The sequence below is a fragment of the Saccopteryx leptura genome, chromosome 3 (genome assembly GCF_036850995.1).
Source record: "Saccopteryx leptura isolate mSacLep1 chromosome 3, mSacLep1_pri_phased_curated, whole genome shotgun sequence".
Classification (NCBI taxonomy): Eukaryota; Metazoa; Chordata; class Mammalia; order Chiroptera; family Emballonuridae; genus Saccopteryx; species Saccopteryx leptura.
The window spans coordinates 317465418-317488482 of NC_089505.1; positions in this window are offsets into that span (position 1 = coordinate 317465418).

Genomic DNA, 23065 nt, shown 5'->3' on the forward strand with positions numbered 1-23065 from the left:
GATATCCAAGGCTTTTGTTTTCCTCAGTCTCCTAGATGACAAAAGAGGTCATCCAGCTCCTTTAAGATGTTTGTTTTTAAGTTGGTTTCTTCTGAGGATAAATCAAAATTCAGAAGAGTAAGACATACCTTTTATCTTGAGCAAACTGCACATCTCTCTACCTCCACTGATAGTTGCTTTTTGTGACATTGTTTTAAGTTCATTAGCTACACTTTTTAAAATTAATTTAATTTTTAAAATTTTTATTAATTTAATTTATTTCATTAACATGGATTCATGCATCCCACTCAATATAACTCCCTCACCCCACCCCCTTGTCTCCATTATACCCCATTTACCCTCCTTCCCCAAACTCCCTCCCCCCTTCCCTCTGGAATTTGCTGTCTTGTTATCTGTATCTCTGTGCTATGTATAATATATATAATTCTACTAATCACCTTCTCTGATCCTATCCCCTCATCCCCCTTCCCTCCGACAGCTGTCCCTCTGCTCCCTGTGACCCTACCTCAGCCTCTATTTCGTTCCTCAGTTCATTTTGTTCATTAGATTCCATATATAAGTGAGATCATATGGTATTTGTCTCTCTCTGACAAGTGGATTAAAAAGCCATGCTACATATACATACTGGAATACTACACGGCCGTGAAAAAGGAAAATCTTTTGCGATGGCATGGATGGACCCAAGATTATTAGGCTAAGTACACTTTTAAAATATGAATTGACATTCTTTCAAATGCTACATGATTTTTCTGAAACTTTGCTTGTTATATTTTCTGAGTCTTGAAAATTTGTCAGCTTTACAGATTAGCATTCCCCACTTAAGTTGATTATAAAAATGGCAGGGTGACATACAATATTCTTACTTTCAAGTGTACAACATAAATGATTTGACATGTAAGTAAGTATTATACCTTACAGAGTAATAATGGCAAGTCTAGTAACTCACTACGTAAAGTTTCAGGATTTTCTTGACTATTTCTTATATGTCAACTAGATATATATATATATTTTTTTCATATTTATTTATTTATTTAACAGAGACAGAGAGTAAGTCAGAGAGAGGGATAGACGGGGACAAACAGGAACGGAGAGAGATGAAAAGCATCCATCATTAGTTTTTCATTGCGCATTGCAACACCTTAGTTGTTCATTGATTGCTCTCTCATATGTACCTTGACTGTGGGCCTCCAGCAGGCCGAGCAAACCCTTGCTGGAGCCAGTGACATTGGGTTCAAGATGGTGGGTTCTTGCTCAAACCAGATGAGCCAACGCTCAAGCTGGCGACCTTGGGGTCTCGAACCTGGGTCCTCTGCATCCCAGTCCGACACTCTATCCACTGTGCCACCGCCTGGTCAGGCTAGATATATATGTATTTTTAAATAGCAGAGTAGGGAAGATATATGGGCTTGCTCTTAAAGCTGTTGAGCCCGGTTCTGGGTGGGAATTACTAGGTGGTTGTTCTACTATTTCCAGACCCAGCTGGTCTCTAGGCCACATTTACATATGGAAGGCAGAAAATACCTGATTACCTAAAGAAGCAGATGTCTTTGTGATGCTTTTTAGAACTCAAACATACCTGATTTTACATTGTCTGAGTCCTTCCCAGTACTGGGTTTTTCTTAGATACTCTATAAATATACCTTAATAGTTGTACTTATTATAAATGCTCACCCAGGAAAGGGCAGTGTGTGAGTGTTGTATTTTGTTTATTTAGCTACCTTCCCCCTCTCTACTTAACCACTGAGGAAATATAATAGAAAAAATTTAAACCCCTGGCAGCTACTTCAAATTCATGCCATTTAGCCAGAAAATATCAAGAGTTTCCATGAGTGCCAGTGAGCTTTCTCCATAGTACATTTAATTTCATGGAATATTGGATCGGCTCTGGAGCCTTCCTGTGGCTTTTCTGTTGCTATGTTATGTTCATATCCTAACATGAAAAAAATATTTTCTGTTCCTTGGAAGCCAGCATAAGCTAGTGACTTCATTTCTTATAGCCCTTGTCTCCTCCAAAGTAGGTTAGAGTCCTTGGAGTCAAGCATCTTACACTGAAACAGATTTTTGTCATAGATTACGTGAAAAGTTGTACCTGGAATAGCCAAGATCAAGGAAGTTCATAAGATGATCAAAAGAGCACAGCAGGCATTCAATTATTTGAAGAAAATAGGTAATATGTATACACAGGGAGGGAAATCAAATTATGTGCATCTGAAAATGGCTAGATAACTTCCTATGTGTGGTATTTTTACTCCTTATTTCAATCCCATTGAACACCACTGAAGAGGAAGGCTAACTCCCATTTCAGTGATGGTCTCCCACCTCCCACACTGTCAAATGCCAGTGCCTTTCTGGCTTGGGTTTTGCTGGGGTTGATTGTCTTTACCCTTTTGATATCAGTAAGCTAATTTTCTTCTGGTTTTCCTCCTACCCCTTTACATCTTTGCAGCTTCTTTCCTGGATCTCTACTGTTCATTCCTTTGATGTTTGAGTTCCAGGGTTTCATTTAGGGGCTTCTGTTCATCATATTAGCATGTACTCCCAGGACAATTTTAAACCACCTCCTGTGACCTATCACCAATGACCCCAGCTTCATATTGCCCATTTACAATGTCTCCTATGCTCTAAACCTGTATTTCAAACTGCCTATCTTTAATTGAATATCCTGCATGCTCCTCAATCGAAACTAATTATGTTCCTATATATAAACTCTGGCGGCCCTGGCCGGTTGGCTCAGTGGTAGAGCGTCGGCCTGGCGTGCAGAAGTCCCGGTTCGATTCCCCGCCAGGGCACACAGGAGAAGCGCCCATCTGCTTCTCCACCCCTCCCCCTCTCCCTCCTCTCTGTCTCTCTCTTCCCCTCCCGCAGCCGAGGCTCCACTGGAGCAAAGATGGCCCAGACGCTAGGGATGGCACCTCGGCCTCTGCCCCAGGCGCTAGAGTGGCTCTGGTGGCAACAGAGGGACCCCCTGGAGGGGCAGAGCATCGCCCCCTGGTGGGCAGAGCGTTGCCCCCTGGTGGGCGTGCCGGGTGGATCCCGGTCGGGCGCATGCGGGAGTCTGTCTGTCTCTCCCCGTTTCAGGCTTCAGAAAAATACAGAAAAAACAAAACAAAACAAAACAAAAAAACTCTGGCAGTCTCCTTAGCTAAGGATATCAGTGTCCCCAAATTCCCACAATCTAAAAAACAAAAATATTTCATCAGCTTTTTTCCTAGTTGCCTTTCTCTGTTGTCACCCAGGCTCAGGTGCTTGTCATCTTGCCTACTAAATGTCTTAAGAATCCCGTTTCTATTTTCACTGAGCAATTTTAGACTCGATCACTAAACTGGTTTAAGAGATTTTAAAATTTATTGTAAGGCAGGGCTAGAAATACTTTTTAAAAGTAAAACATTAAATTATAAACATAACACGTGCTTACAAAGAAAAGGAGTGAAACATAGACACAAACTAAAAAATTAAAGCCGCCCTAATCCTCCATTTATAGGTACCCATTATTTACACTCTAATGGGAGTTTTTTGTTTGCATGTTTGTTTGTTTTTCCCATAGAACATAGATTATATACACATATTTCCCCCTGCAGTATAGATTATATACAAATAACAGAAATGTACTTACATATTTTTACTCTGCTTTGTTAATTTAGCTTTTTTCATGCTAGTACTTTTTTATGGCATGTTTTAATAAGTATCTTATTCAACAGCTGTATATTTAAATTATTTGCTATGTTATTTATTATAAATAACACTACAATGATAACCCATATGTGGCTACTTTCTTAAATTTCTATATCAAATGACACACGTTTAAAGAGTATAAGCAATAAATGCATTCTTATTAAGTCAGCAATATATGTATATTATAGGAAACTATTGTTCAGCCAAAATGGTAGAATCCCATGCACATAATCAAACAAAATTAACATACTTGTTGCAAGTATGTTAATGTTTGTGAGGTCCCAAGACCACTTTCAGTTTCAATGATTTGCTAGGAGGACTCAGAACTCAGTAAAGCTGTTATACTCATGGTTATTGTGTATTAAGGATACAGATTAAGATCAGCAATAGGAAAAGGCACAAAAGGAAGGGGCCAGAAGTGTTCCATGTATCAGCTTCCAGTTGTCCTCTTCCAGTGGAGTTGTGTAGGCAGTGCTCATTTCTCTCATCCACCATGCACAGCAACATGCACAGAGTATTGCCAACCGGGGAAGCTCACCCAAGTTTCGGTGTACAGGGTTCTTACTGGTGGTTAGTCAGGTAGGGAAGATTGACCATTTTTATGGCTGGCCTTAGTCTCCACTCATCAGGTTGATACCATATGACCCAAAGAACTCACCATAAATCACATGGTTAACAAAAACTATCCAGTAAGGTCCAAGGCCTCTAGTTTTTTTACATGTCTAGTACCTGCTGATGTCAAGAAATAAGTATTTTGAGCCTGACCAGGCAGCAGTGCAGTGGATAGAGTGTCGGACTGGGATGCAGAGGACCCAGGTTCGAGACCCCAAGGTCTCCAGCTTGAGCGTTGGCTCATCTGGTTTGAGCTAAGCTCACCAGCTTGGACCCAAGGTCTCTGGCTCGAGGAAGGGGTTACTTGGTCTGCTGTAGCCCCACGGTCAAGGCACATATGAGAAAGCAATCAGTGAACAACTAACGTGTCACAACAAAAAACTAATGATTGATGCTTCTCATCTCTCTCTGTTCCTGTCTGTCTGTCCCTATCTATCCTTCTCTCTCACTCTCACTCTGTCTCTGTAAAAAAAAAAAAAAAAAAAAGTATTTTGAGCAATGAAAGTTTTTCTTTTCAACAGAATTTAATTTTTTAAAATTTATTATTTATTTTTGAGAGAGGCAAAGGGAGAGAAGGACAGGAACATCACGCTGCTCCTGTATGTGCCCTGACTGGGGAATTGAACCAGCAACCTTTCGCACTCCGGAATGATGCTCCAATCAACCAACCTATCTGGCCAGGGCTTGATATTTATTGATTTTTAGAGAGACAGAGAGAGGAAGAAAGAGAAAGCGGAAGGAAGAAAGGAAGCATTCATTTGTCGTTCCACTCAGTCGTGCATTCTTTGGTTGCTTCCCATGTGTGCCCGGACCGGGGATCGAACCCCAAATCCTGTCGTTTCAGGACAGCACCCTTAACTAACTGAGCTAACTGGCTGGGGCCTCTTATCAACAAAATTGTAAATTAGAGTAAGAGGGCACACATCCTCTAGAAGACAATATTTACTATTATATTTAATTATCTTATTGAATATCAACATTTTTCCCTTGGTTGTTAAGAAACATCAGAAAATTATGAGAAAAGAAAGCATGGTCTAAAAATGTGGTAGTCTCTTTATTCTTTTTTGTTTCTTTAAGACATTAAATGGTCAGATTTATAAATAATCAAATTTTATGAATCACTGTTTTGAGAATGATTATATATATACTTTTGAGATTAAATATATGTAGCCTAATCAAAATGTCAGGATGACTATGATGCACATAATTTTAACTATGTAGCCTTTGGAATGTAGGAAATTTTATACTCTAGACTTCTGTTTCATGAAGATGAACCTTCGCTAGTTTTATAATTTTCATGAACTTGAGTACTATAATGAACTTAAAAGCTATTTACATGGTAATAATGGTAATAATCAGAATAACAGTCAAGTTAGTGCCTGAGCTCTATTATTTATGAAAGCAATGGAAAGTGTTTGCCCATAAAGAGTACCATTTTTTCTTTTCAGTTTGTAACCAGGAATAAATATGATATATTCCTGACTTATTGATATTAATCTAGCCACAAAATAGAGCTAAATAGGGATGTACTAATAAAGTAAGTTTATTAATGGAGTCCTGTAAAATAAAGTTTCAGGTAATATATGTTAATCATGTACAATAACCATAAAGGCTATTTGGTGGGATTCTAATCATAATTTATTGTTTCATCTCTCAAAGAACTTTTTGAATGACAACAAACCTTTGTGGCAGGTAAAGCAGCCCAGAGATATTTTTCTTCTTTGGGAGGCGGTGAGGTGCAGTGAGGAACACAGGCCTTAGAGTCAGGTGGGTCAACTCAGCTCTAGGTGAGTGACCTTGGGCAAAAAAGTTATCCTCTATCTGCTCCATTTATATAAAAAGAGGGTAACGATATTTCCTCATACGGCTAATCATGAAAATAAAGTCTCTTATAAAGATTAGCTACCATTAATATTTCATTTTGTTAACTGCAGTCTTCTGTTTCTCTTTGATAGTTCTCCTTCTGCCCCTTTCTTCTTGAGGATCCATTTTCCAGCACTATATTATCACAGAGGAGAGGTTTTATTTCCTTGCTTTTGGAGAGCGAAAATCCTTCACACTGGGTGCAAGCTGGCTGCCCACTTGAAAGAGATACAGACATTCTGACTTTCTATAGGATGGAATTAAACACGCTTCCTGCCTACTACAGCTCAGCTCAATTTCCTTATTTTATCATTTAAATAACAATGATGTTCACACCATCACTGGAGCCTTACAAGTGGCTTTTCAGGTCCCTTATGCTGACCTTCACCTTGAAATCTAAAGTCCTAACCTTGTTTAATTTTTCTAAAATTCTACAGCACACTTGAAGTAACCAACTGACCCCATATTACTTCCTTCTTAACCTAAAATGTTCTAGATCAGTGATTTTTAACTGGTTTGCTGCAACAAACTGGTGTGCCGCAAGAATTATTGAAACATGCAATACCCTGACTATTTAGTCAGGGGCACTTATCTCTTTTCCCTTTTTATTGTCAAATTAAAGAATGTTGCCCCTGGCCGGTGAGCTACATTGGTTAAGAGCCCTGACTGAATAGCTACATTGGTTGGAGCTTTGTTCCGGAGCACCAAGATTGCTGGTTCCATCCCCAGTCAGGGCACATATAAGAGTAGCTCAATGTTCCTGACTCTCTCTCAAAAAAAAAAAAGTCAACAGCCAACACAATAACCATCCAGTGTAAATGAATCAAAACTATGCATTTTTTTGGTCATACTGACAAAAAGATATCTTTTTTAATGTGCCACAAAATTTTAGTAATTAACTTAAGTGTGCCATGAGATGAGAAAGGTTGAAAATTGATGGCCCTGCCTGGTTGGTTCAGTAGATTGAGCTTCAGCCTGGCATGTGGCTGTCCCCAGTTTGATCCCGGTCAGAGCACACATGAGAAGCAACCATCTGCTTCTCTCCCCCTTCCTTCCCCATCTACCCTTCTATCTCTTTTCCCCTCATGTAGACAGTGGCTTAATTGGTTTGAGCATTGGCCCAGGGCACTGAGGATAGCTGGGGTGATTCAAGCATTGGCCCCAGACAGGGGTTGCCAGGTGGATACGGTCAAGGTGCATGCAGAAGTCTGACTTTCTATCTCCCCTCCTCTCACTTAAAAAAAAGAAAAAAAAATTTTGAACATTGCTGCTCTAGATAAGTACTTACTCACCCAGACAGTTCTCTTCTATATTAGTTTATTACAAGGATATACAAGTAATAATTTGTATCACTGAATTTTGCAATGCTTGCCATTTTTTTATGTGTCCACTTTACCACTGGAAAGAGGGACATAAGTATCTTTAAATCTAATCAAATTGTTAAACCAACTCCATATAATCCAGAATCAATTCTAAGAACTCATTGTTAAGAGTCTGTTCCTCTAGAACCATTCTTCACATCAAATTCTGCATCATTCTGAGTTAAATCAGAGAAGCAAAACCAATGGGAATGCATACATATGGACATGCATATGTATGTGTATGTGGAAGTACCCGTATATATAAAATAAGAAAACTGAGAGTTGGTTAAACAGTCTCTCCGAAGTTGCTGTCTTTGTACCAGTGCTGAAGATCAGAGTAGTCATACACAAGTCGCCACACCGAAAACTGAAAATCAAAAAAAACACCTCAGCATAAACTTTAATTTTAAAAAGCCGGGGACAAGAAGGATCTTAGGGAGCATTTGACTTGAGGACAAAGTAGAATGCTTTCCAATGCTATAGCAAGTGGGGTTTAGAAGAAAGTTAGCTAGTTTGGGGTGGAAAGGATTGTTCTTGTGGATGTGTGGTCATTGTTCTAGAAATTTGGATTTCATCTGGCAAGGACCAGCTGGGGTCAAGGACATGCAGCAACCACGGTAAAAAAAAAACCTCTCAGTCCTTGTCTCTCTCCCAGCATTTCTGAAGCCAGTAGGGAGTTCTTTTCTTTTCCCCAGATAGAACCTGGCCTCTGAGGGCAAAGTATCAGCACAGTACCCAACACAGACTAGCGGCTCCAGTAAGTATTTGTTGACCTAAAACGCCATAAAGAGAGAAAAGAGGAAACAATTGGAGAGTAAGATCACAGAAAAGAAGTTGTCTAGAGCAGTGGTCCCCAACCCCTGGGCCGCGGACTGGTACCAGTCCGCAGAGAAAGAATAAACAACTTATATTATTTTCATTTTATTTATATTTAAGTCTGAACGATGTTTTATTTTTTAAAAATGACCAGATTCCCTCAGTTACATCTGTCTAAGACTCACGCTTGATGCTTGACTCGTAAGTTCGTCAATTATATTTAAAAATACCACAGTTTTTATGCTGGTCGCATAATTTTATTTTGTGCATTTATCCGTCCCACCCTAAAAGCCAGTCTGTGAAAATATTTTCTGACATTAAACCGGTCCGTGGCCCAAAAAAGGTTGGGGACCACTGGTCTAGAGCATAGATGAGGTAGGTTTGACCTGTTACATAAGGAGGGGAAATCTCTGCTTTAAGACAAGAGAGGAGAGGAGAATTTACATAAGAATAGAGGTATTGGAAGTATAAAGAAAGCTAAAAGGGGATTTACTTAACAGCCCTGGCATTTTTATTTTTGGAGGAAGTAGGAGTAAAATGGAAGGTTTTGGAGACAATTATAAAATGTTATCTTCAAAGCTGGTGTGAGGAAATGTATTATTGGAGGAGAGGGCCCTTGAGGAGGAGTTAGCCCTAGTTACCTGCAGAAAACATCACTTTTATTTGGGAAAGCCATTCTAAAGGGACTCTTCCCTGTGCACATTCCTGTTCTTCAAGGAGTTATTGGGACCTGGAGGAGTCAAGTTAAGGCTCTCTGTCTCAATGTACAAGGCAATATTCACTCAGGTCAGAGTATATGAGCAATGTGGACAAGGAGGATTAGAACTTACAATAAAAAATCTTATGTACAAAAATGTTAACTCATTTCTAACCGAGTGCAACTTAGAACACCATCTTCTGGTTAATGGAGAAAAGAGTTAAACTTGTAAAAATCTGAATATAAAAATGGACAATGGTTTGATCATATACAAGCAGGACTTTGACCCACAAGCTTCATCAACCTGTGCATAAAACCAATGCCTTATCTACAGTAAACATCCCTGGAAGCCAGTGTGCTTTAAGTCAGACTTACAGGAATCCATTTTGCTCTCTCTAGTGACAATCCAGAAAACTTAACAATAACTTCTGTACCAATCAGCCCCAAATGGCTAGGACTTCATTAATATCTGCCAGCTTCCCTAATTTTTGTTTCTATTTCTAGCTTAGGATCAACCAGTTCCTGTAACCAATCACATCAGATGCCTCACTGCTAGTCAGCTGCCCATAGCTTCGCCAGGCCAATAGCCTCTGATAAGGGCACATCTGAAGACTTCCCTTCTCGTTTTTCTACTGTAACGCTTTCCCACTCCTCTGTGTGTCTTTGAATCCTTGCCCAAATGCAAATGATGGTAACCAGAATAACTATCCTCTGCTTTGCTTGTTTCATATGTTGGTCTCTGTTTATTTCTACACTTGCTGTTAAGCCAGAAGCCACGGCTACCATCACAGCAGCCCAGCCCATGCAGGTTCGCATTGGATTCGGACAGTCGGTAAAGAAACAACGAAGCCAAAAACTGGTGGGCCATAGTCTTTAATCCTAGCTTGCACCCGGCGGGCAAGCAAAAAACACACACTGGGCTCCAAAACCCACTCACATTCAGTGCTCACAAAGCTACTGGCTTATCCGAGTTTCCTAGTATCAAAGGTTTCAAGCTCACCAGACTTATTCACCTCTATTCCCCATCTCCTTCCTTCTCCTTGCACAAACTCTGCCCAAACTGGCTTCTCTCTCAGCACGCTGCCATCTTGGCTGCTTCTCCTGGCCACATGGCCTCTTTCTGCTCTCTGCTCTAATGATAATCTCAGGAACCAAAAGAGCAAGCTCCCGTTCTGCCCCTATCTTATAGTGTAGAAATTCAAACCTTTAATCCAATATACAAAATAGGGAAGTCTCTAATACAAAGTCACTTCTCTGAGGCATGATTGGATTGTACCACCCCACATCAAAAAGGGTGGGAAAGGCTTAATCCCAAAACCAAGCCCCAGGCTACAAGGATTCTACCTGCCCACAGCCAGCCTCCAACACACATTAATATCACCTGGGCGACAACCTCCACGTGGGCAGCGCCATCTTTAAAAAAGTGAGCATAATACATTTTATCTGCCTAACACTTGCCAAATCAGGACAATACTGTCACTCCTGATAAAGGACGGGGGTTGTTAGGGTCTATCTGTTGTCACACTTGTAAGTTCTCCCCTTCTTCTGCTATCAGCTTCCTATGATGGGCCAAGTTCCCAGAGGTTTCTATAGCTATCTTGACAGTGGGAATGGGCACCTGGTCTTAGTGCCTGTTGGGCAGATAAAATGTATTATGCTCACTTTGTTAAAGATGGCGCTGCCCACATGGAGGCCATCACCCAGGTGATATTAATGTGTGTTGGGGGTGGGCTATGGGCACGCAGAATCCTTGTAGCCTGGGGCTTGGTTTTGGGATTAAGCCTTTCCCACCCTTTTTGATGTGGGGTGGTACAATCCCATCATGTCTCTGATAAGTGACTTTGTATTAGAGACTTCCCTATTTTATATATTGGATTGAAGGTTTTTATTTCTACACTATAAAATGGGGGTAGAACAGGAGCTTGCTCTCTTGGTTCCTGAGATTATCATTAGAGGAGAGAGCAGAGCAGAGAGCAGAGGGAGGCCATGTGGAGGAGTCCAGAAGCAGCCAAGATGGTGGAGTGTTGAGTGAAAAGCCAGTTTGTGCAGAGTTTGTGCAGGGAGAAGGAAGGAGATGGGGGACAGAAGTGAGTAAGCCTGGTGAGCTAGAAACCTTTGATTCTAGGAAACTTGGATAAGTCAGTAGCTTTGTGAGCACTGAATGTGAGTGGGTTTTGGAGCCGAGTGTGTGCTTTTATTTGCCCTCCGGGTGCAAGCTAGAATTAAAGATGATGGCCCATCAGTTTTTGGCTCCGTTGTTTCTTTACCAACTGTCCGAATCCAATGCGAACCTGCATAGGCCAGGCTTCTGTGATGGTAGCCGTGGCTACTGGCTTTACAGTGCCATTGTCTGCTACAATCTGATGTCTGCTGAAACCACCATGCCCATGGTTTTTGGATGTTGGCCATTGTGTTTTTGTTTTGTTTTGTTGTTTTTTTTTAAGTGAGAAGCAGGGAGGCAGAGTCAAACTCCTGCATGTGCTCTGACCAGGATCCACCCAGCAAGCCCCATACCGGGATGCTTTGCCCATCTGGAACCATTGCTCTGTCTGATATTCATCAATAGAGCTATTTTAGCACCTGAGGTGAGGCTGTAGAGCCATTCTCAGTGCCCAACTTGCTCCAATGGAGCCACAAAATAAAGAAGTCTCTAATACAAAGTCACTTATCTGAGGCATGATGGGATTGTACCACCCCACATCAAAAAGGGTGGAGAAGGCTTAGTCCTAAAACCAAGCCCCAGGCTACAAGGATCCTGCCTGCCTACAGCCTGCCCCCAACACACACTAATATAATCATGCCCATCCCAAGCGAGAAGGGCAATCAATACCATCACTTGGGTGACAGGTGGAGGGGAAGAGAGATAGAAAGAGAGAAAAGGGAGAATGAGAGAGATGCAAAAGCAGATGGTCACTTACTTCTTCTGCGTGCCCTGATGGGAAATCGAACCCAGGACATCCACACACTAGGTCAACGCTCTATTACTGAGCCAACTGGCCAGGGCCTCCCTATTATTCTTTAATTATTTTTAGGTTCAAACATGCAAAGGCATGTTTAGTTATTTGCAGCTAAGAGCCCTATCAAACTGTTGGGCAGATAAAATATATTATGCTCACTTTGTTAAAGATGGCGCTGCCCATGTGAAAGCCCGTCACCCAAGTGATGGTATTGGTTGCCCTTCTCGTTTGGGATGGGCATGATTATATTAGTGTGTGTTGGGGGCAGGCTGTGGGCAGGCAGGATCCTTGTAGCCTGGGGCTTGGTTTTAGGACTAAGCCTTCTCTACCCTTTTTGATGTGGGGTGGAACAATTCCATCATGCCACAGATAAGTGACTTTGTATTGGAGACTTCCTTATTTTATATATTGGATTAAAGGTTTTGATTTCTGCACTATAAAGTGGGGCAGACCGGGAGAGATTAGCTTTAGAGAGGAGAGCAGAGAAAGGCCATGTGGAGGAGGCCAGGAGAAGCAGCCAAGAGGGCGGAGTGCTGAAGGAAAAGCCAGTTTGTGCAGAGTTTGTGCAGGGAGAAGGAAGGAGATGGGGAACAGAGGTGAATAAGGCTAGTGAGCTAGAAACCTTTGATTCTAGGAAACTCAGATAAGTCAGTAGCTTTGTGAGCACTGAATGAGTGGGTTTTGGAGCCTAGTGTATATTTTTACTTGCCTGCCGGGTGCAAGCTAGGATTAAAGATGATGGCCCATCAGCTTTTGGCTCCTTGTTTCTTTACCGTCTGTCTGAATCCAATGCGAACCTGCATGCGCCAGGGTGCTGTGATGGTGGCCGTGGATACTGGCCTTACACAAACACTTTCTCAACCATTGCTAATCTGTTTTTCAGGTACCCTGCAGCCTCAACAAATAGGCCAGCTCTGATATTATTTGCTAAGAAGCTTCCTATCTTTTAGGTTACATCCTGAGAAGAAAGGCACCTTGGGCAAAGCACTCAAATTCAAAGAGAAACAGCTATGTTATAATAAGAGGTGACCCAAATACAAGTCTATTGGGACTGAAACAGGAGGTAACAAGCGACAATCAGACTGACTAAGAGAACGTGTATACTTTCCTCAGGTTCTTGAAATACCCATTGGTGCTTTTACAGGCACATAAGGTGGTGGTGGTGGGGGTGCAGCTATGTCAATTGAGTGTTAAAGTACAGGATAGCTGCTCTCTGATCAGGAGAATCTCAGAAAACTCAGGTTCCAGAAGCTACTATACTGAGTACTGCCGTGAGCCAGGCCCTCTCCTAAGCACAGAACATTCTCTATTTTAGTTAATTTTCTCTACAGTTTGCAGAAGCAGTACCACACCCCCATTCTACAGATAAGAATATTGAGGTGTGGAGAGATTAAGATCAAAGTCACATAGCTGGTAAATTTGGAACCATGACACAGAAACGTAGCAAGGACGAGGGAGAGAGCGATAATCAAAGTACCTTCTGTTTTTTTAAACTCATATTTTTTAAGCTAAGAAAATATGTTTAATTAAACCAAGGTTCAAATAAGGCTGCAAGGCAGAGATGCCTTAACCCCTTACCTGAAATATTTACCTGAAAGAAAAGTGATAGATGAGAGAACTGGGGCTTCCCTCATGAAGTGAGAAGGGCCTGTTCCCTGAAAAGCTCAGTTTGTTCTTCCACTTACAGAGACGAGCGATTCTACAGCTTTGTCCACAGCTGTTCATAAACAACTCCCAGAGCCAAACCTCCTTCTTGGTCTGCAGAAGAATTTCTGTGAGAAGAGGGCTGGGTTTTATTTCCTCCTACGATATTATTTGATTTGGCTGGCCTCTGATACCCTGCAAGTTCTTTTATCTTCTCAGGCATCGACCTATGCACATTGTGGGCCATGTAAAGATGGGTGGGAGGCAGGGCTTTGTCAGTGGCAAGTGCTTTTCTTGCTTTAAAAGTTAACAGTTTTTGAGCAGTGATCTGCAAAGTGTAGCCTCCAGACCAGAGCATCAGGATCGCCTGGGAACTTAGGTGTTCAAAGTCTCAGGCCCTGCCCCAGAACTACCAACACAGAAGCATAATATGGTGAAGTCCAGCCATCTGAATTTGAACACATTTTCCTGGTGATGCTGAGGTTTGCTCATGTTTGAGAACATTGAAATCAATATAAATCCCTAAGTCAGCTTTTTTATATTTTTAGTGAGAGAGAGCTTTTTTATTTTTATTTTATTTTTTTAATTTTATTTATTCATTTTAGAGAGGAGAGAGAAAGGGAGAGAGAGAGACAGAGAGGGAGAGAGAGACAGAGAGAGAAGGTAGGGAGGAGCTGGAAGCATCAACTCCCATATGTGCCTTGACCAGGCAAGCCCAGGGTTTCAAACCGGCGACCTCAGCATTTCCAGGTTGACGCTTTATCCACTGCGCCACCACAGGTCAGGCTGCTTTTTTATTTTTAATGTAACAGCTTCATTGAGATATATTCCAGATACCATACCAAATCACTCATTTAAATATGAAATATAGGGGTGTTTTAGCATATATACAGATTTGTAACCACCTGTGCCCATTAGCAGCCCCTCCCCCTTTACCTTCAGTTTCCATCCCTCTAAGTCAGGGGTAGTCAACCTTTTTATACCTACTGCCCACTTTTGTATCTCTGTTAGTAGTGAAATTTTCTAACAGACCACCTCTTCCACAGTAATGGTGATTTATAAACTAGGGAAGTAACTTTAGTTTATAAAATTTATAAAGCAGAGTTACAGCAAATTAAAGCATATAATAATAATTACTTACCAAGTACTTTATGTCAGATTTTCGCTAAGTTTGGCAGAATAAATCTTTATAAAACAACTTACTATAGTTAAAGCTATCTTTTTATTTATACTTTGGTTGCTCCGCTACTGCCAACCATGAAAGCTGGAATGCCCACTAGTGGGCGGTAGAGGCCAGGTTGACTACCACTGCTCTAAGTTCTAGCCAATCACTAATTAATTTGGTCTCTGTAGTTTCCTGTTCTGAACATTTCATATAAACAAGATCATATAATATATAATTTTTATGACTACCTTTTTTTCACTTAGCATAATGTTTCAAGAGTCATCTATGTTGTAGATGTATCAGTGTGTCATTCTTTTTTATGGCTTAATAATATTCCATTTTATGACTACACCCCATTTTACCTACCCATTCATCAGTTGATGCACATTTAGAATTTAATTTGGTTTTATTAAATCTCTGTGGTACAAGCGTCCTCCCTCCTTGTTAAAATATCTACATGTGAAAATTCTGTATTTACACACATTATTCTGAATTATTGCTTAGTACCAAGTGTACCTAAGCATTTATAAAGAGCATAGTGCTCTAATTGCATAGTTTTCCTGCCCCAAATAGATTTAGGGTTTGTAAGACTATTCTTAAAACTACTATTATTACCACCAAATTAGAAATAAATCAAACATGTGGGATTTCATGTGATGTCTGTTTTATGAGTTCCTCACTGTGTCTATTAACAGGGGCAGCCTCGTGGGTGCTGGCAGCTGGGGTCCAACACTTCTGAGCTTTGGGTCCTGATCAGTGCTTAGGTGAATATTGCACACATGACTTGTCTGGGTGTTATTACTCCTGCCCCTTCCTTATAAATTAGAAGTTCCTGAGAGATTGTAAAACCAAATGTATCGTATAACTCAAATAGTGAAATAATATTATCCCTAATTCTCCTTTTCTGTAGCATGTCAACAGAGGACTTAAAGCTTCTGCAGTAAAAACATATATGTGACTTACTGGATTGGCAATTCTGAACTAAGACATATACACCTGCAGGGGATGCCAGATGTCAGGGAGAAAGTCCTCAGAGGACTTTCATCTCAACAATGCATGGCTGCTATAAGAAACCTATATCAAACCAGGTGAATAATCTGTCTCTACAGGTTGAGATTATCCAACAAAAGAAGCCACAAATATATCTCTGTAACTGAATAGTATTTTTATTTCCAAGAAACAGATAATAGGGGATCCCTCCAAGAACTTATTGTTCATGAATGTAAAACTCAACTCAGTGTGGTTCTACATTTTGGAGATTTATGATCTTAGAAATTACTGATGCAGCAATTAAGGAATTAAATAAAATCAGTTGAATTTTTACATGTTACTTTTGTTTTTATAAATAAATAATAAAGAATTTTATTCTACACCCTAATAAAAAAATGAGAAGCTAGACCATTCTCTTAAAAATTGCTTCTGATATTTGAGTATTTTGAAGTCACAGAAATAAAATTTTAAATGCTTCATCTCTTTAATGGCTTCAAGGACTGTTTTCTTCTCTCCCTTTTAACTCTTTTGGGTGGATCTTATCAGGAATAGTACTACAGGATTCTCATAACACTTCAACATGAATTTCAGTTTTTCTAAAAGGGACATGACCCTGTGGGTGCAAACACTTTCTGATATTTTAAAGGTCATATTTGATTTGATGTGATTTGTTTTGCCACTCTCAAAAGTTTTAACATCTTGCTGAACAGTTTAACATTTGGAGCAAAGGGAGAGAGACCATGATTCGCAGTGAGTTTACTGATGGAATCCAGCACTTTCATCATCTCTAGAACTTTTATCCCATCCTCCCAGCCAGATCTGTTTGCCAGCCAATCATGCTTTGGGGATTAATATGAGAACACAGGAAAGAAGAATTCCATTTGTTGGACAGAGAGCAGAGTGGTCTCTTTCCCAAACCATATTTCCAATCATGAAACAAGATTTCCACGCCTCTGGTGGGAGTTCTTCCCAGATATGTAGTGGGTCAGATCTTATTTCACAGTAGGAATGCAAACAGCACATTTGCGAAAGTTTTTCTTTCTGTTTTCAGTGAATTTAGTTTCTAGCTGGATTAAGATCTTTGGTTTCATCAAATCTCCAATTGGCAGAAGACCAGACCTAATTTTTCAAAGAGAACATTGTCATGAGAAATATTTTTTAAAGTGGCTGAAATTTTGCCTAAAGCAGCTGTTGGTAGGTAAGCAGTGGGGTGGCATGGGGCCGGGTGAAATGTTCTTTCTCAAAAACACTTTATGCTTTGGAGAAGTGATAAAACATTCTTCAGTGTGTCAAACAGTTGTATTTGAACTGCGAGCCAAACACATCTTGGAAACCTCAGCAGACTAAATATCTCAACAAAAGGAAACATGTAAAATTGTAAGGTATGTTAGACAACAAAATGATACAGCCAGTAACAGTAAGAACTGACTCGCCACTGTGATGGGTCACCCTCAGCCTTGGAAACCTCGTGGACCCGCTAAACGGGTGGTTGTGTTTAACTCAACAGTTTAAGAATAGTAGTTTACTACTGAGCCATGTCCTGGGTAGTGTGTCTGCATTTGAATACCCTTCTGCCTCTTATTAGCTGCATGGTCTTGGGCAAGGTAATGAGCCAGAAAGAGGGATAAACACAATACCAACCAAAGTGTTGTTTTGAGAATGAAATGAGATAAAGCAAGGAAAGTCACACATCATTAAAAGCTGTGTGGCCCTGGCCGGTTGGCTCAGCGGTAGAGCGTCGGCCTAGCGTGCGGAGGACCAGGGTTCGATTCCCGGCCAGGGCACACAGAAGAAGCGCCCATTTGCTTCTCCACCCCTCCGCCGCGCCTTCCTCTCTGTCTCTCTCTTCCCCTCCCGCAGCCAAGGCTCCATTGGAGCAAAGATGGCCCGGGCGCTGGGGATGGCTCTGTGGCCTCTGCCTCAGGCGTTAGAGTGGCTCTGGTCGCAACATGGCGACGCCCAGGATGGGCAGAGCATCACCCCCTGGTGGGCAGAGCATCGCCCCATGGTGGGCGTGCCAGGTGGATCCTGGTCGGGTGCATGCGGGAGTCTGTCTGACTGTCTCTCCCTGTTTCCAGCTTCAGAAAAACGCAAAAAAAAAAAAAAAAAAAAAAAAAAAGCTGTGTGTTCCCTCCTTCAGTCGTTGCCTGATGCCAGGGCTGCTGCCCCATGCTGTGTTTATTGGGGCAGAACTCTCTTTCCTTCTAGTGACAGACATAAACTCAAATTAATCTCAGCAGAAAATGATCCATTGGCTCAAGTGCCTGAAAAAGATGAGGTTAGGGGTGAGACCGACTGTTCAAATGATGTGGCCATCTCTCTCCCTGCTTGTCTCTCTATCCCTTGGCTGTCTGTCTGCAGGTGTGTTTGTTGTCTTTGTTCACTCCTTCTATGGACTATCTTTCTGCACAAGACGAGTATGACCCTCAATGAGGCCCGATCCACTTTCTTCCAACAGGCCCCACTTTGCATGGAAATGTTTTCCTTACTAACTGTACAGAAAAGTGCTGGAAAGGATTGTAGTTGATTCAGTTGAAACATGTGCCCTCACCTGTTGCTATTTCTCCTGTCCATGGGGCAAGATGTCCTGTTAAAGAGGGAAGGTTAAGTGGAGGAAACAATAGCTACTAAAACTCAGTCAACAAGGATTTATCTGTGAGGATGAGGTCTGGGAACCTCACCCATCCCCAGTCAGTGCCCCTAGTCAAGAGCAGCTGACAACCAACATCTCCTCAGGCTTCTCACAGGTTCTTCCCTAAAGTGAGGACGCAGGTCTCAACATCTTAGTTCTATAGCACAGATTTCTTTCTTTCTTGTCTAAGACTAGATATTCTTGGCACCTTGCTCTTCTGTGAAGTATTAGGCTGGGGAGAGAGGCAACCCATGGATTGGACTGCACCTCTGTTTTTCGGCTCAGAACATATATTCCTATCAAATCCCTTGATCCTTCTTTTTCTGTAGATTTCCAGGAGTCAAGGCAAAGCCATTAATACTCTGTTAGTCCAAGTAGCAGATGGCCGTGCCCCTACCGGCCCTGGGAACCTGGGTGAAGGGAGATGCACAAGGCAGATTGCAAGTGGGAGACAGGGAACACTGTCAGTTTGAGTGTAATGAGTACTGGTGCCCAGGGGCCCACGTCCCATGCTTTTCTACTTATCCCTAGTGATTGGCTTCATTCTGGCAAGAGGAGACAAGAGGAACTGAGTTCTTTAGTGAGCTGTCGATGTGGCAGATATGACAGATTAAGCACTCTGATAAAGTATTAGGAAAGGCTGAGGCTGTAAAAAAAACATAATATTCCTGATTTGTCATATCTCATTATTTGGGCAATTCTTAATCTAACAGGTAAAATGTAAGCAGAAAAGGACACATGACAATGGATAACAGGCTAGGACAGAAAACCTCTGGAATAAACACCAACCCTTCTCTCTTTTTTTCTTAACAACAACCCTTCTCTGGAAGGACTTGAGTCGCAGTGAAGATCTGTGGGAACACAGATGTATTTTTGTTAAGAGCCACCCACAGAGTTAACTCTGATATTCAAAGAGTTAAGATATTTAAAGAATTTTCTGTGCTTTCAAAGTACTAACATTTAGAAGTGAGTTTTAAAAATAATAACCTACATCCTAAAAATTCTCTGTTGTAATAAATAAATAAATAAAGGCATGTTTAGAAACCTGGGTATAAATTTGTTTATTTAATGTCCTTAACTTCTACATTAGTGATTTCTTTGTTGTTGTTGTTGTAGTTTGTATTTTTCTGAAGTTAGAAGCTGGGAGGCAGTCAGACAGACTCCCACATATGCCCGACCGGGATCCACCCGGCATGCCCACCAGGGGGCGATGCTCTGCCCATCTGGGGTGTCGCTCCGTTGTGGCTTGAGCCATTCTAACACCTGAGGTGGAGGTCATGGAGCCATATTCAGAGCCCAGGACAACTTTGCTCCAGTGGAGCCTTGGCTGCGAGAGGAAAGAGAGAGACAGAGAGGAAGGAGAGGGGGAAAAGTGGAGAAGCAGATGGGCACTTCTCCTGTGTGCCCTGACAGAGAAACTTGGGACTTCCACAGGCCAGACCCGATGCTCTACCACTGAGCCAACTAGCCAGGACCACATTAGTGATTTCTAAGATCATAAAGTCAAGTTTCACATTTATAACCAAAAATTCCAGGTACTCCTTATCTTCTGTTGCTTAGAAATAAGTATTTTGTTTAGTTTCATGGATTCAGCCACCTATTATCAACCTTTACCCTGGTTGCTTTGAGTTTTACCCTGATTCATCTGATTAAAGTGAGTGAAATTGTACCTGTACCAGCTTGCTTGGGCTGCCAATACTAAGTACCACAGATGGGATGTCTTCAATAACACAAATGGATTTTTTTACAGTTCTGGAGGCCGGAAATCCAAAATCAAAGTGTAAGTAGGGTTGATTCCTTCTGCGGGCTGTGAGGGAGAATCTGTCCCATGCATCTCTCCTAGTTTCTGGGGTTTGCTGGCAATCTTTGGCAGACCTTAGCTTGTAGAAGCATCACCCTGATCTCTGCCTTTATCTTCACATGGTGTTCTCCGTGTGTCTATTTTCCATTTATAAAGTCATAAATCATACTGGAATAGGGCCCACCCTACTCCAGTATGACCTTGTCCTAACTAACTTCACTGGCAATCATCTCATTTCAAAATTAAGCCACATTATAAGATACTGGGGATCAAGACTTCAACACAGAAATTGGGGGGGGGGGAGACAATGCAACTCATAGTAACACTCCTACCTACAAAGATATAGGATAAGGATAAGAATGAAAGGAATAAGCATTTTTAAATTCATGGTTATAACAATTTTGGTGAAACTAAAGAGTTGTTCTAACTATTGTAATACCTTAAAAGTGTTTTGTTTGCTTTTTAAGGGCTTACAAGTATTTTAGAGCATTTGACATACTTGATTTGTGAAAAAGTTTATGTTTTCACTTAGTGTTTAAATACCTAATTTGTTAAAGTCATATACTTCGGTGTATTCTTAATGTAAATAGTATGAGCATATTTAGATGAATTAATTTTAAAATAAAAAGTAAATATTAAAAAAGTAATATTGAGGCCCTGGCCAGTTGGCTCAGTGGTAGAGCGTCGGCCTGGCGTGCGGGGGACCCGGGTTCGATTCCCGGCCAGGGCACAAAGGAGAAGTGCCCATTTGCTTTTCCACCCCCCCTCCTTCCTCTCTGTCTCTCTCTTCCCCTCCCGCAGCCAAGGCTCCATTGGAGCAAAGGTGGCTCGGGCGCTGGGGATGGCTCTGTGGCCTCTGCCTCAGGCGCTAGAGTGGCTCTGGTCGTGGCAGAGCGACGCCCTGGAGGGGCAGAGCATCGCCCCCTGGTGGGCAGAGCGTTTCCCCTGGTGGGCGTGCCAGGTGGATCCCGGTTGGGCGCATGCGGGAGTCTGTCTGACTGTCTCTCCCTGTTTCCAGCTTCAGAAAAATACAAAGAAAAAAAAGTAATATTGAATGTTCCATAGAGGAAAATTCTGTAGATATTAATTAATCTGTGAATAGATATGGAGCGTCATTAAGTCCTCAAAGATCTTGCCCACTTCCCAGGTCTCAGTAGAAGCAAGAGCTGCCCTGTGGGATCCTGTGTTCCAGGCTGAGCATGGCAGGAGCAGGGTCTGGTAGGTAGGTGGGTTGGAAAAGACTTTGAATGTAAGCTCAGACTGATTTTCAAGTATCTTTTTACTGCAGAATCTTTTGTGCAGGTAATCCCTCACATGTAAACTGAATCCACTGCCTTTGGATGCTCCCTTTGTCACTTCTAGTTTGGGGGCTCACATTTTCATCATAGCTGTTTTCTCTGACCACCCACTCATTCCCAGGTGGTGGATGTTGGCTGTTTTTGTAATTCTAGCCCATAGTTCTCAAACATTAAAGTGCATGCGAATCATCTGGGGACTTTTCAGAAATGCAGCCTCTGTGTCTGTAGAGTCAAGGATGAGGCTGAGATGATGTGTTTTCAGCGAGCTCCCAAGAACGCCCAGGCTGCGGGCCAAGGAAACGCACTCACAGCAGCGAGGCTCGGGACTCGGTGCATCTCGGCGTGGGTCTCCCACACTCCCACATTAAATGCTGTTCCTCACACATCTCCTCTATCTTAGGTTGGATCACCTAAGAGATCTGACTGCCTGCCCTCAGTCTCAGGGGATATAGAGCAAGAGTTCCTATGTAAGTGGTGCTGTCCCTACTCCTGGAACTTCTAAACTTCAATTTTTGCGTGCCATATACATCATTTTTTTGGTAAATAGGAACTTAATTTATATAGATATTATTTTAATTATTATTGTTGTTATGTTATTAAATAGAAAACCTGGAGAGATATATGAACTATGGTTGACTTCCCCGTGAGTGTTGCCTGAACTAAAAAGAAACCTTAATGTTTTCTATTTCTATAGTAGAAGGCTGCTCATTGACTTTTGAACTTTGAAGAAAAATAAAAAAAATTTCTCTAAGGATATTATAAAATAATTATTGGTTATTTCTACTTTAGCCTTTTGATTCATAAAAGAAAGTCATGATATGAGTAATTAAAAAAACAAACATTCTTGAATGCCTTGCTTCCTCTTGTTTTGGCTGTAAATCGGGTTTCTGAGTGAAATATCAAGCTCTGCCACACGGGGGAAGCAAAGCATCGCTCTTTCTACCTCAGCCAGAAAGCCACGTTTTGGCGTTAGGGTTGAGTTTCAAAACCTTGAAGTTAGAACTGAAAATAACAGAAATAATCTTACTAGTAATAAACCTGTCCTGCTGGTTGAAATTCCACAGGTATACTCTTCTAACTTAAACGTTTGTTTGAAGAATTATGTTGTAAGCAAACTATTATTAAGGGAAACAGCTCATTTCTTCTTATAATTGTGTCTAACCCCCAAGCCTGGCAGGTAGGCAGATAAGAGGATGTAGGGCATATTCACTTCATTCCAGTCCAGGGTATCACTTTGATCACAGTGTCCGGAAAATGCAGGCAGAGACAAGGAGGAAAAAATGCAAGAAAAGAAGAGTTTGAGGAAAGAAAACCGATCTAAATGAATGCTGTGTTAATGGAGCTAATGCACAGGCAGTCCTAAAGAATCACTTTAAAAAACCACAAAAACACAAACAAACAACTTTGTCTTAAGAAATTATTTTGTAAACCATTTCAATATCATTCAAGCTGATATGTAGAATACTAGCTGTTCTGGGAAGTGATAGGATTAATTTATATTTTTTATTTGGTACTATCGGCTTAGCTTTTGCTGCCATGTAATTTTCTACCAGCTTC